The 10,430-nt window shown below is 45.6% G+C and overlaps 1 long non-coding RNA gene across 1 annotated transcript; it reads right to left on the bottom strand.

The window, feature by feature from the left end:
- Positions 1-4,471: 4,471 nt before the first annotated feature.
- LOC114011639 (uncharacterized) lies at positions 4,472-10,001 on the bottom strand. Its single transcript, XR_003553638.2, has 2 exons — positions 9,493-10,001; positions 4,472-8,596 (listed from the first exon to the last, which is right to left on the bottom strand). It is a non-coding gene; the product is annotated as an uncharacterized LOC114011639 (long non-coding RNA).
- Between the last annotated feature and the right edge of the window lie 429 nt (positions 10,002-10,430).

Below are 10,430 nucleotides of genomic sequence, written 5' to 3'. Positions count from 1 at the left end.
CACTTCAGCTACCCAGACATTTGTATTTGAATAACTGTATAAGGTTACTCATTAGAGCAGGATCTCCAAATATAACAGACTGGTTTTCCTTCCCAGACGTCTGTCCTCCTGTCCTTGAGTAGCCTTTTGTGATTGTTCGGCAGCATGTTGAATTTATGGGATTATGACCATATGAAATACAACAGCATTTCTGAAGGAATAATGGAGAAATTGCCTTCTGTGCCTGATTTTCCAATAGGGGACCAACATGCCTTTTTTTCTCTAAGGCATTGTGGCTGTGAGTGACCCGGGGCAGGGGTTGAGTGCACAGCCCGGATGGGCTCAGGCAAGTAGTTGTGCCAGGGCATGGCGTGGGCACCAGCACTTCATGCTTCACACAAAGCTGTTCCCCGTCTGGATGTTACCACAGACCTCTGACCTTAGAAGTCCAGTCCATAGCCACCAAATACCATTCGTGACAGCATAAGAGCAGAGAGCTGATGGTTGAGAATTCAACACTGCCTTTGACTTAGGCATGGTTCTGGCCAAGTTACCTGTCTTTATATCACTCCACTTATAAAACAGGGGTAACTGCATTCCAAAGTGTTTTACCGAGTTCAGCTGAAGTATAGTGATGTGCTAACATTAGAGAACATGGCGTATAATGCAATGAAAAATACTGTGTAAGTGCCTGGGGTCATTACAATAGGCTTTCTCTGAGTAAATGGCAGAGAGACTTAAGTGGTGAATTTAGATCTGTTTTTAAAGTACACCTATTCAATGATTTTTGTACAAATGCATTTGCAGGCACTCTGGCTGTTGTCAGCATTTGCATCTGTAAATGTGAAAATCCAAGGCATAATTCACTAGTGTTAATTCTTATTTCACTTCATGGGAAAAAGAAACAGAACAAGGAGTTAACTGCCTTTTTTTTTTACCCTGTGTCAATAATCGAACCAGTTTAAATGTATATTTATTCTATGTTTGAAGTAATGCAAACTATTCAGAATGCTATGAGAGCTATGAAAAACACAGGGCTTGGAAAACTGGCAGTTTTTGTGGTTTTGGGGTTTTGAGTAGTTTCACAACCAATCAGCCCAGAATAATGTCCGGTAAAGGCATTTCTGCTTGTTAGTCTATTTATTTATTTACTTTGGCATTGTGAGCCAAGACAAGACACATTTGGAGGAAGGTCAGTGAAAATACTCCAGAACTGTCAAAGGGTCTGATCCTGCAAAGTGCTGAGGACCTGTTGTCACTGGGGAGGTGCTCAGCACCCCTCCAAGGTGATGGTGCTGGCTCAGGAGTAGCTGGAGCACAACCTGCTTGCTCAGGCAGCTGGGGCACCAGCAGTCTTCCCGAGGAATTTGCACCGAAAGTAAAATCAATATTGGATCCATTTGATGCTTTACTTTGGCGGCCACTGGTTTCTGTGTGTCTCCTTCTCTGCTGGTGGCCCTGATCTCATCTGCCTCACTGGAGATCTACCCTTTGCTTGATATTGTGTGTCTTCCAGCAGCCTTCCCACCCCAATGCCCACTCTGCCCCAGTGGCGATGCCTGAACTATTAACCAAGCAGTGGTAGAGACTTTGACGGGAGTGGATGCAGTCTGTTGCTCCTTGTTCCCCCCTCCCCAAAATGTGTTAACGTGTCATACAATATTTTGCTCTTGGGTTTAGGTCTCTGGGGTATTAGGATGACTCGGTTCAGGAGGGGAGATCTCCCTGGGGGAATATGTTTGCTCAATGGTTTGCTCAGCTCATTCTGGGGATTTCTAGCAGGAGAGGCTCCCCTGCTCAGCTGTCACTGGGGCAGCTGCCCAGCCAGGGCTGGAGGATGGTTCCGAAAGGACTTAGGTGTTCCTTGGGGAGCACAGGCAGCCCTGGGGCTCAGGGTTAGTTGTCCCACTGTGCTTCACCCCAGCTTGTCCACAGCAGCGCTGAGGTCCCAGCACCTCAGGGAGCCAAATGGCTGTCCCACCAGTAGACCCCGCCAAGAGCCCTCCCCATGCAGGCTGTGCTTTGTCATGCTGGGGCAGGGGCCCTTGCGAGCAAGGTCCGAATCAGGGGTGCTTCTCTCTGCAGCTTCTGTTTGTGTCCCCGTGTGGGGCAGACATGTTGCAAATATCCACCACCAGGAGGTCTCTACAGAGGAATAAACAGTTTTGAAAAGTGAAGGGTGCTTCCCCATCCTGTGCAGTCCCCCAGCCCCTGCCCCACTGGCCAGGTCTCCACAGGCATCTATGCAGCCATAGGGCCAGGGAACAGTCGCATCCCAGTGAAGATTTGTCGTATCCTTGTGCCAGCCACCATCCTTGCCAGCTGGCCTTGTGGCACACCCGCACACCAAGGGGGACATGTGGGTGCAGGGGCCTGGTCACGCCATGGCCACGGCACGGCTGTGCTATGCCAAGGTGGCAAGCACCAGCAGTCACCCTGGCCCTGCAAGATCCCAGAGGAGAAGCTGCGGCAACTTTCTGAGAGCACTGCCACCTTGTGTCAGTCCCTCCCGCACTGTAGTAGTGCCGTGTCCTGGCATGGACCAGCAGCGCTGTCTGTGCGAGATCAAGAGATTGTTTCATGGCCTGGGGTAGCTGTTTGCCACTGCTGACTGTCCTCTTTAGTGGCATTGCTCTCATAGCTGCAGGAGCAGAGCCTGCCTGTGCAGCACTGTGCAACAACACTCCCACACGTGAGCCAAGGGCAACGGGGCAAAGCAACTGTTTCCCTTTGGATCCTGAAAGTCCATTGCACAAGGCTGGACGTCCAGACAACACAAGGAGCCTGGAATACTGTCAGAAGTCCCACCTGAAAGCTGATTGTTCCATGCAATATGGGAAGAGAGGCCAGAAGAATTTTTGTGGGTTTGTTTTTCTTTTTTAACCTGCAAGGTCAATTCTAGTTCTCCCCATCCTTTCCTCTGTGCCCAAACAGATTGTTCAGAGCTGCATGCTTCCATTGCACACATTCTGCACTACATTAGTTTAATGGCACTGTCAGTATGAATTGCAAACTTTCTCAGCTCCCCCCTGTGCTGGTGAAACATGGCAACATAAGGAACATCTGTTCTCCTACCCTTTGCTGGAAATGGGAAACATCATATTGCATTTTTGTTATTAGCCTTATTTGGATGCCAGTGGTTTTGTTTCTAAACACATCAAGGCAGCTGAATAACCTTAATTGAGTACTACAGAAAAAGCATGGTTTCATGCAAATACAGCTGCCAGCATAATTATTAGGACAATACTAAACTTCTATTCCTGAGATCGGTTCCAGTTCCTTGGTTTTTATATTGCTCCCTTGCTGCTGAATTTCATTATAAACATCTCCACACGAACCGATCTATAGTTAGGCAGTAAACAAGTTAAGTCCTTAATTTTTGACATTAAAAAGCCAAACAAACCTAATGATTACAATGTGCATTTAAGCCTTTATTTATACACAAAATTAATTACCTAATCTTCACTAGGAATACCTACCACAGGTAAATCTCCATCTTAAATGACTTTAAACAGTCCCCAAAATTTCTAATACAATTTCATTAAAGACAACAGATTCCTGCAGCTCCTATGGAAGATGACAGTATGTGTAAATGGAATCAATTAATAATTCTCAGATTTAATTATAATGGATTCATTGTTATTGCACGATCGACCACAGCATGCAACAGGCAATTAAGCAAAGCACATATATGCAGTTCTCTAGTCCACCCATTATATAGAATCACTTCATTATTAAGCTTGAGGGCAAGTCAAAGACCAGGAATACAGCAAGGACACAAAAAGTGGCAGAATCTATTCCAACAATTTTGTTGGTGTCTTTCTGCACTGCAAGATACACACATCCTTCATAACAGGCACACTTTTAATGAGCCTTCATGAAAATATTTCACTTTTATCTCCTTTACCAACTTACTGGAGCATTCCAGAAAACTGTTAGCCAGGTGTGGCTTGCTGAGTTTTTTGTAGGTTTACCTAGATTTGGAGAGGTCTTTGTTGAAGCTTGAAAGTCAGGCTTCTGGTGGGAATGGGGGGGGGGGGGGCGGGGGGGGGGGGGCGGCGCTTTTTACCCTGCAGATTTAATTAGATTTTATTTTCTTTTAGACCCACAGCAGAATTCAAGGCTGCTTTGGATCGCCCATGGAGTATGTTTGGTCTAATTCCTAGGAGAGATGTGCTCATTGTCACAGAACAATTGGATCTAGTGTCACATTAGTAACAGTTTCTCTTTAAGAAAGGCAGACTGTAAGACTAGCAGAGGTTTTGCAGGTCAGGATTGTGTTGTATCAGCATAACTTTTGTGGGGAAGCTTGCGCAGCACGTGCCTGCTGTCTGGCTCAGTCTGTCGTCTTCACAACTAATAACATTTACTCCAAATTTAAAGAGGTGCAAAGGTCAGCAAGCCAAATTTAGTCTGGGGGTATCTTTACTGAAGTCAGTACAGCTGATAAACTTGGCCTGATATTTGCTGTTGGAAGGGCGAATACAAGAACAATTCTTCAAGTGTTTATTTTCATTTTTACAATCACAGAACAAGGCAATTTGCAGCAAAATGTTGCATGCAACTCTGCTCTTCAGAGCGTAAGTCACAAAGGATGCCAGACTCAGCTTTTGGTTTAATTACTACAAGAAGTTTCTACCAGTTATTTCTCTCTCCCCCAGTACCTCCTCTCTGAGAAACAAACTCTGTGGATACTATAACTGGTCTGGGCATTTGAAGTGGGAAATCTGTACTGATGGTATGTACCATGGTGGTAGTGGTATATATTTAGGTTTTGCTTTGTAAAACTCATATTCCCTTAAAACTTTATCATACTGCTTGGTATTACTGCACAGGTGTCCCAATTAGTGTAGTGTAATTCTCAGCTAACCAATCAAACACATGCCTGGACCCCAATGCAGTCTTGCCTATGCCTCTTGCGATTAAACAAAGGGCAAAACTGCCTGTGAATTTTTGGGTGAGTTAATACTAACCAGGATAAAAGTTGTACATGCAACTGAAAAGAGACAAAGACTGTGAAAATGAAGGATGAGTGCCATCCTGTCGAGGAAAGATTGGTATGGCAGTTTGTTTGGTGCTTTGCTTGACCTATTTTATTCTATTTTAACAAATCTGTATTAGTAATTTTTCAGTGGTTTGTAGTTTGAGTACAGTGTGTGCTATGCTATATTTGTGATTTGTTATTATTAAGCAGTCCTGAATGCACTATTCACAGAGCCTGAGACAAGCATTCGTTTTCCATGCAGTTCAGCATGGTATGTTCTCCATTGTCACATTTAGAGCTCTGATGAAGAGAACACAGACCCAAGTCCTCTTGGAGTTAAAGTCTGCAGCCATCTGTTTTGTGAATCAAAGAGGGGAACTTTAATGCAAGCAAAGCACCCCAGTGTCCTGAGACACAAAATTGTTGGAGAATCCTCATTTTAAAAATCTTTCATGGCAGATTCATGTCTTGAGGATGGATCTGAGACCCTTCCTCTCCTCTGACCAAGCCAGTTCCTGGGAGTTTGCTGGGGCTGCGACTCATGTGCTTCCAGGTCAGCGTCACCGCTTGCTGTACGTGACACCCGGGGCACCCCTGACTTCCCCAAGCCAAGCAGGGGTGACAGGAGTCTCACAGAGCAGCTCCCCCACACTATGACAGGGCGGTACCCCAGCACCACGCGACTCCCTTCCCCTTTGCAGCCCAGAGCAGGGGTGCCAGGCTGAGACACTGAGTGCCACGGCGAGGGTAGCTGGCATAGCCAGCACAAGTTGCTCCATCACAGATAGGGAAGAGAACAGGAAACAAGCGGTGACTCACAGTCCGCAGTCTCCCCACTTTGCTTTTGAGGCAGCAGAGCCAAGCACAGCCCCTCACTAGGGGCAGGCTGGTCAGGCACAGGCTAGTCCTCAGTGAAATTCATTGCATCTGGTGCTGTTGTTTCCTTTCAGTTTTTATCTAGTCTTTGTGGGCTTCCTGTTAGCACCTAGTGCCAGTCGGGACAGCACAGTGCCTGCTGCCTGCTGTGAGTTTGCTGTGCAGAAACCACTAGGAGCTAGTGGTTACAGCAAGGGGCTGAGATTCAGCTAGCACAAGTTTTAGTGCATCACCCCTATGTTCTTGCTCTGCTAGGAGGTGTGGTGCTGCAGGTGAAGAAGAGCTGGGGTACTGGGAGACTTCAATGAAGTCTAGGAAATGGATCCTGTGTTTTTTGCCAGAAAGGGCTATGGGAAGCAAGCAGCAAAGATGAGAAAGTCATCTGTAAAAATGTGGATTCTACTTTTTCTTCTCACTTGTCTCCCATTTTGATTATCTTTTACTTGTGATGATATAACCATTCACTTGAATATTTTCAACTTTTCTCAGGCCTGTGAACTTTTGTTTTTAAAGGGTGAGCTTGTTTGCCAGGCAGGTTTTCCTCAAACTCTCCCGGTGCCAGTAATTAAGGGATTATCATAATTACCTCACTGGTGCAGATATTGAGTATTAGCGCTTAGGCTGAATGTGCCCACTTTGATTTCTCTACAGTGACGCTAGGTAGGCTGTGGCTGAACTCTGCTCTAAATGAGTACAGTGTCATTAATGACAGCACTCTTACAATGGGCACTTTTGTGCTTAAGAAGCTTTCTATACCTTAATCCAACCTGATGCAAGCTACACATGCAAATGTATTACAGGTACAATTTACTTCACGGCATTACCAAAACATAAAAAGAGATTCGGACTGCACTGTGAAATGTTTAATGAGCTGTGGGTCAGATCCTTGGAGCTGGCTGAACTCCACAGGCGGCAAGTCAGGGCGTAATGCTTTCCTTTCCCTGTCCTGTGCCTGGCACTAGTCTGAATTCTCTGCTCCTCCCAGGCTTGAGAGTTCTTCTCATTTACACTGGCCTTCAGGGGTCACAATGAGTTGAAAAATGTTGTAGATTCTTTGTAGGTCCTTTTTCTCCAAGCAGCTGCAGCAGAGATGGTGTGGCATACTGCTAACTGCCACTGCGCTGTGGTCCAGGTGCAGGGGATGCCACAGCCAAAGCACATGCGTCTGCCACCCTGAGTGGACACAACCCACCAGCGAAAGTGCTCCTGTGAATCCTAAGCAGAGGCCTCACCTAGGACCCAGTGCTGGGAGGGAGCAAAGCAGCTCTGCTGAAACTGCTGCTCTTGTGGTTCAGTATATCCAGCATACCCGCCTTTCCAGGCTTGTTCTCAAGGACTGCTGTTGTGACTTCCCACATCTGGCTTTTTCATGTTTGGCCTGAAATGGCCTTTCTCTTAATGGCAGCTTTTCCATTGCATGCAGGCTCCTGAGGTGATGATAATGTTGTTTCTCTGCAAGCTGTGTACGAGAAGCCGTGTCTTGTTTTGCATTTCATCTGCTATAATTAAACTGGTGATGAAACCATTCAGGACCTGAATACCCTTCCACTGTGGTCAATACAAAGCTCTGACATTCATGGGAATGAAGTCTGATCCTCAAGTTTCCTTGCAGATCATTATTCTTCATTCTGCGCTTCGCCCTGCTCCCTTTCTAAACCATTTTAGAAGCATTTATGCTGTAAGACAAACTGTGCCTTGTCTGCACTGGGAGAGAGCCCACACTCTAAGTGTGTGCTTGTCATTCACAGATGACCAGCCTAAAGCAATAGCCATGCCCATAGAGGAATAATCTCTACCATTCCTACAGCCTTTCATTTTTGTTTGTCTTTCTGCCATAGAGGCTGTATGTTATGGATGTCATCTCCGCTTGCTTCCTGTTCCCGGCCAGCTGTGGATTGATGATAGCATCTTCAGGTTGCTGGACTTCCTCTTCTTGTCTTTAATCTCTTTTGGTTTCAAAATGGCCCCCCACATTTACAGTTACCAACCACAGCAGGCAGATAGCAGCAGCTGGTAGTCAAGCAGACAAGAGTGAGTACATTTTAAAAACAAAAAGAGATCTGTTCTTTAGGTTATATAAAAGGATTTAGTGCTAAGATTTAGTGAAACTTAGAGTAATTTCTGAAATGTTTGGCAGTTAATATCTTAAATGGGCAAATTCGTGACATTTTCAAATTCACATTGGTTACGATTTGAGTCAGCTGTATCTGTAGGAACAGCAATAACCAGTAACACATTTATCTGCATACTATATAAATTCAAAATGCATCAACTTAAAAGGAATTTTATACTGCATTGACTTGCTTGCAATAGACTCCTTCCTATCAGACCATGCATTCCTCTATAGGCTGCGGATTAGAAAAACAACACATTTTCTTTAGTTAGCACCTGTGCTCAAAGCCAGGCTAAACCAAGCCTAATGTAACCATCCAGTTCTTCAGAAGCAAAGCCACAGGTGATTTTGCTTCCTCTTCCTTTCTTTCTTCATTAAAATCTGGTTTCACAGGGCACAGAGCCTGACTGAGCTGCGGAGCAGATGTTTTGAAGAAAATCCTGGCCAGAAGCCACTTTGTGTCTGTTTCTGGTTGGTTTTGTTTTAAGTTAGAGAGGGAAATGTACCTTTTTATATATAGGTGTTTCTTCCAAGATGTATGAAAAGTAAGAACAAGTCTGGAAATGCAGAATTTCTTCAGTCAGGTGCTACAGACCTCCCCAGCTGGGAGTACAGCCAATCTACAACTTGCATAGCTGGAGCGTCTGCATGTGTCAAGATCACAAAGATAAGAGGAATTGATCACTTTGCTGTTAATATGCACTATTACAAGCTGTTTCTTGAACTGATTTTTATGTTACAGTCATGCAATTCTGCTAATGCAATTATAATTCTATATCATTAGCATTGGGGTCTAAACCTGGGGTGGTGGTAGCAATTTTTGCTTCTGAAATTTCAACCATTACCTATTGGTGTACCTTCAAGACACTGCAAGTTCTTGCTTTCTGCACTCCAGTCACAATCCCAGATTGCAAGTTGTTTACTTAAGTGTTTTATTGTAATAGTTTTACTTAAGAATGTTATTATCTGCTCAGCGTTTCATTGGGAGGGAAGTTGTGTTTATCACTTGGGAATTGTGGCCACAAGCAGGAGATCTATATTCAGTTCATGCTGTTTCCCCAGACATTTTACCTTAGGCCTCAGCCTTGCAGGGTCTGAGTGCCTTGGGCTAAAGCCAGTTGGTATGATCAGTATCATGGACTGGTGGAGGATGGTAGAGGGTTTATCTTCTCTAATCTGTTATCTCCTTTTATCTCTTGCTTCATTTATAAAATGGGGACTGTGTCGTAAAAGTTCCTTTATCAGCTTGACTTTAGGGTTGTTTGAGCAGCTTTGGTCCCAACCATCTTCTGTTGAAACCCTCATACCTTATGGGCTTGATTCAAAATCCATTCAGGACAAATGAGGCCAAAGTCTCTCAGGCTTTGATGAGAGGCTGGGAAAGATTATGCTGTGCAAGTCTGATGGCCCAAATGTCCTCAGATTGCCCTAGAGCTAACTGGCAGCTACAGCTGGACCTACTCTGCCCCAGCGTGCTCGCAGCATAGCCAGGCTCCCAGGTTGAGGATATGAGATTCATCCTTGTGCAGCTCTCACCTACCTTCTGTGACTCCAACAGCCAGGATTCAGATTTTACATCCTACACCACATTTTTCATCAGTAGGTGCCTCTTGTCTGATGCCTTCTGACAAAACAGCTCCAGCATCCATTTCAGCTGGTTTTGCAGAGCAGCTCACCCAGTAGGGAGGACTCTCAGCCAGGCCAGTGTGTGTGGTGAGCCCATACCACTCACCCGAAGCAAGGTCAGCTGCTCCAGTACACTGCTCCACAGTGGCATCCACCTCCCTGGCAGGCTGCCGAGTGGCCTTTACCGTGGTGGCTTCTGTCCTTAGACCTTTTGTAGAGTCTGCCCATCAGGACAGTAATCCAGGAGGCCAGTGCCTGAACTGCTGTGCCCTGCAATAGCAGTGAAGATATCAATGCGGTATTGTTAGCATGGGTATCACCACCATTATCTCATCTGTCTAGCCTTTAGTAAACACCCTGCATGTTACACAGTCATTTCATCCCCTGACTGTCCAGGATGCACCACAGCTGCCAGCCAGGAATGGCCAGCAGCTGCCTTTGAGTACATCTGGGGTTTGTTTTTCAAAGGGTTACTTCCGACCCACACCCCCAAACTCAGGACAGGGAGACACCCACCAAAGGGGAAGGAGACAGTGGACAGAGCTCAGCCTTGTCTCATTGGGTGGATACATGCACTCCCTCTGCCCCCACCTGATCTCTGTGACCTGCTGATGCAGTAATCAAGTTGTCATTGGCAACAACCCATGTTGGCCTGAAAGCCACAGATTAGCTTCTGAGAAAGCCTGATGTAACTTTTCATTCTCATTACCAAGTCTAGAGGGAAGACACCCCCCATATACCTCCTCCCTTCCTTCGGTTCAAGGATTTAAATTTCCACGTAGTAGGTGGTGGTGGTAGACATGATACACATGCTTGAATGGACAAGTTTAGATGTGAGCCAGGGAAGAGCTG

The sequence above is a fragment of the Falco peregrinus genome, chromosome 14 (genome assembly GCF_023634155.1).
Source record: "Falco peregrinus isolate bFalPer1 chromosome 14, bFalPer1.pri, whole genome shotgun sequence".
Taxonomy (NCBI): Eukaryota; Metazoa; Chordata; class Aves; order Falconiformes; family Falconidae; genus Falco; species Falco peregrinus.
Note: the sequence above shows the minus strand (reverse complement) of the source record. Positions and strands in the feature narration are given on the sequence as shown.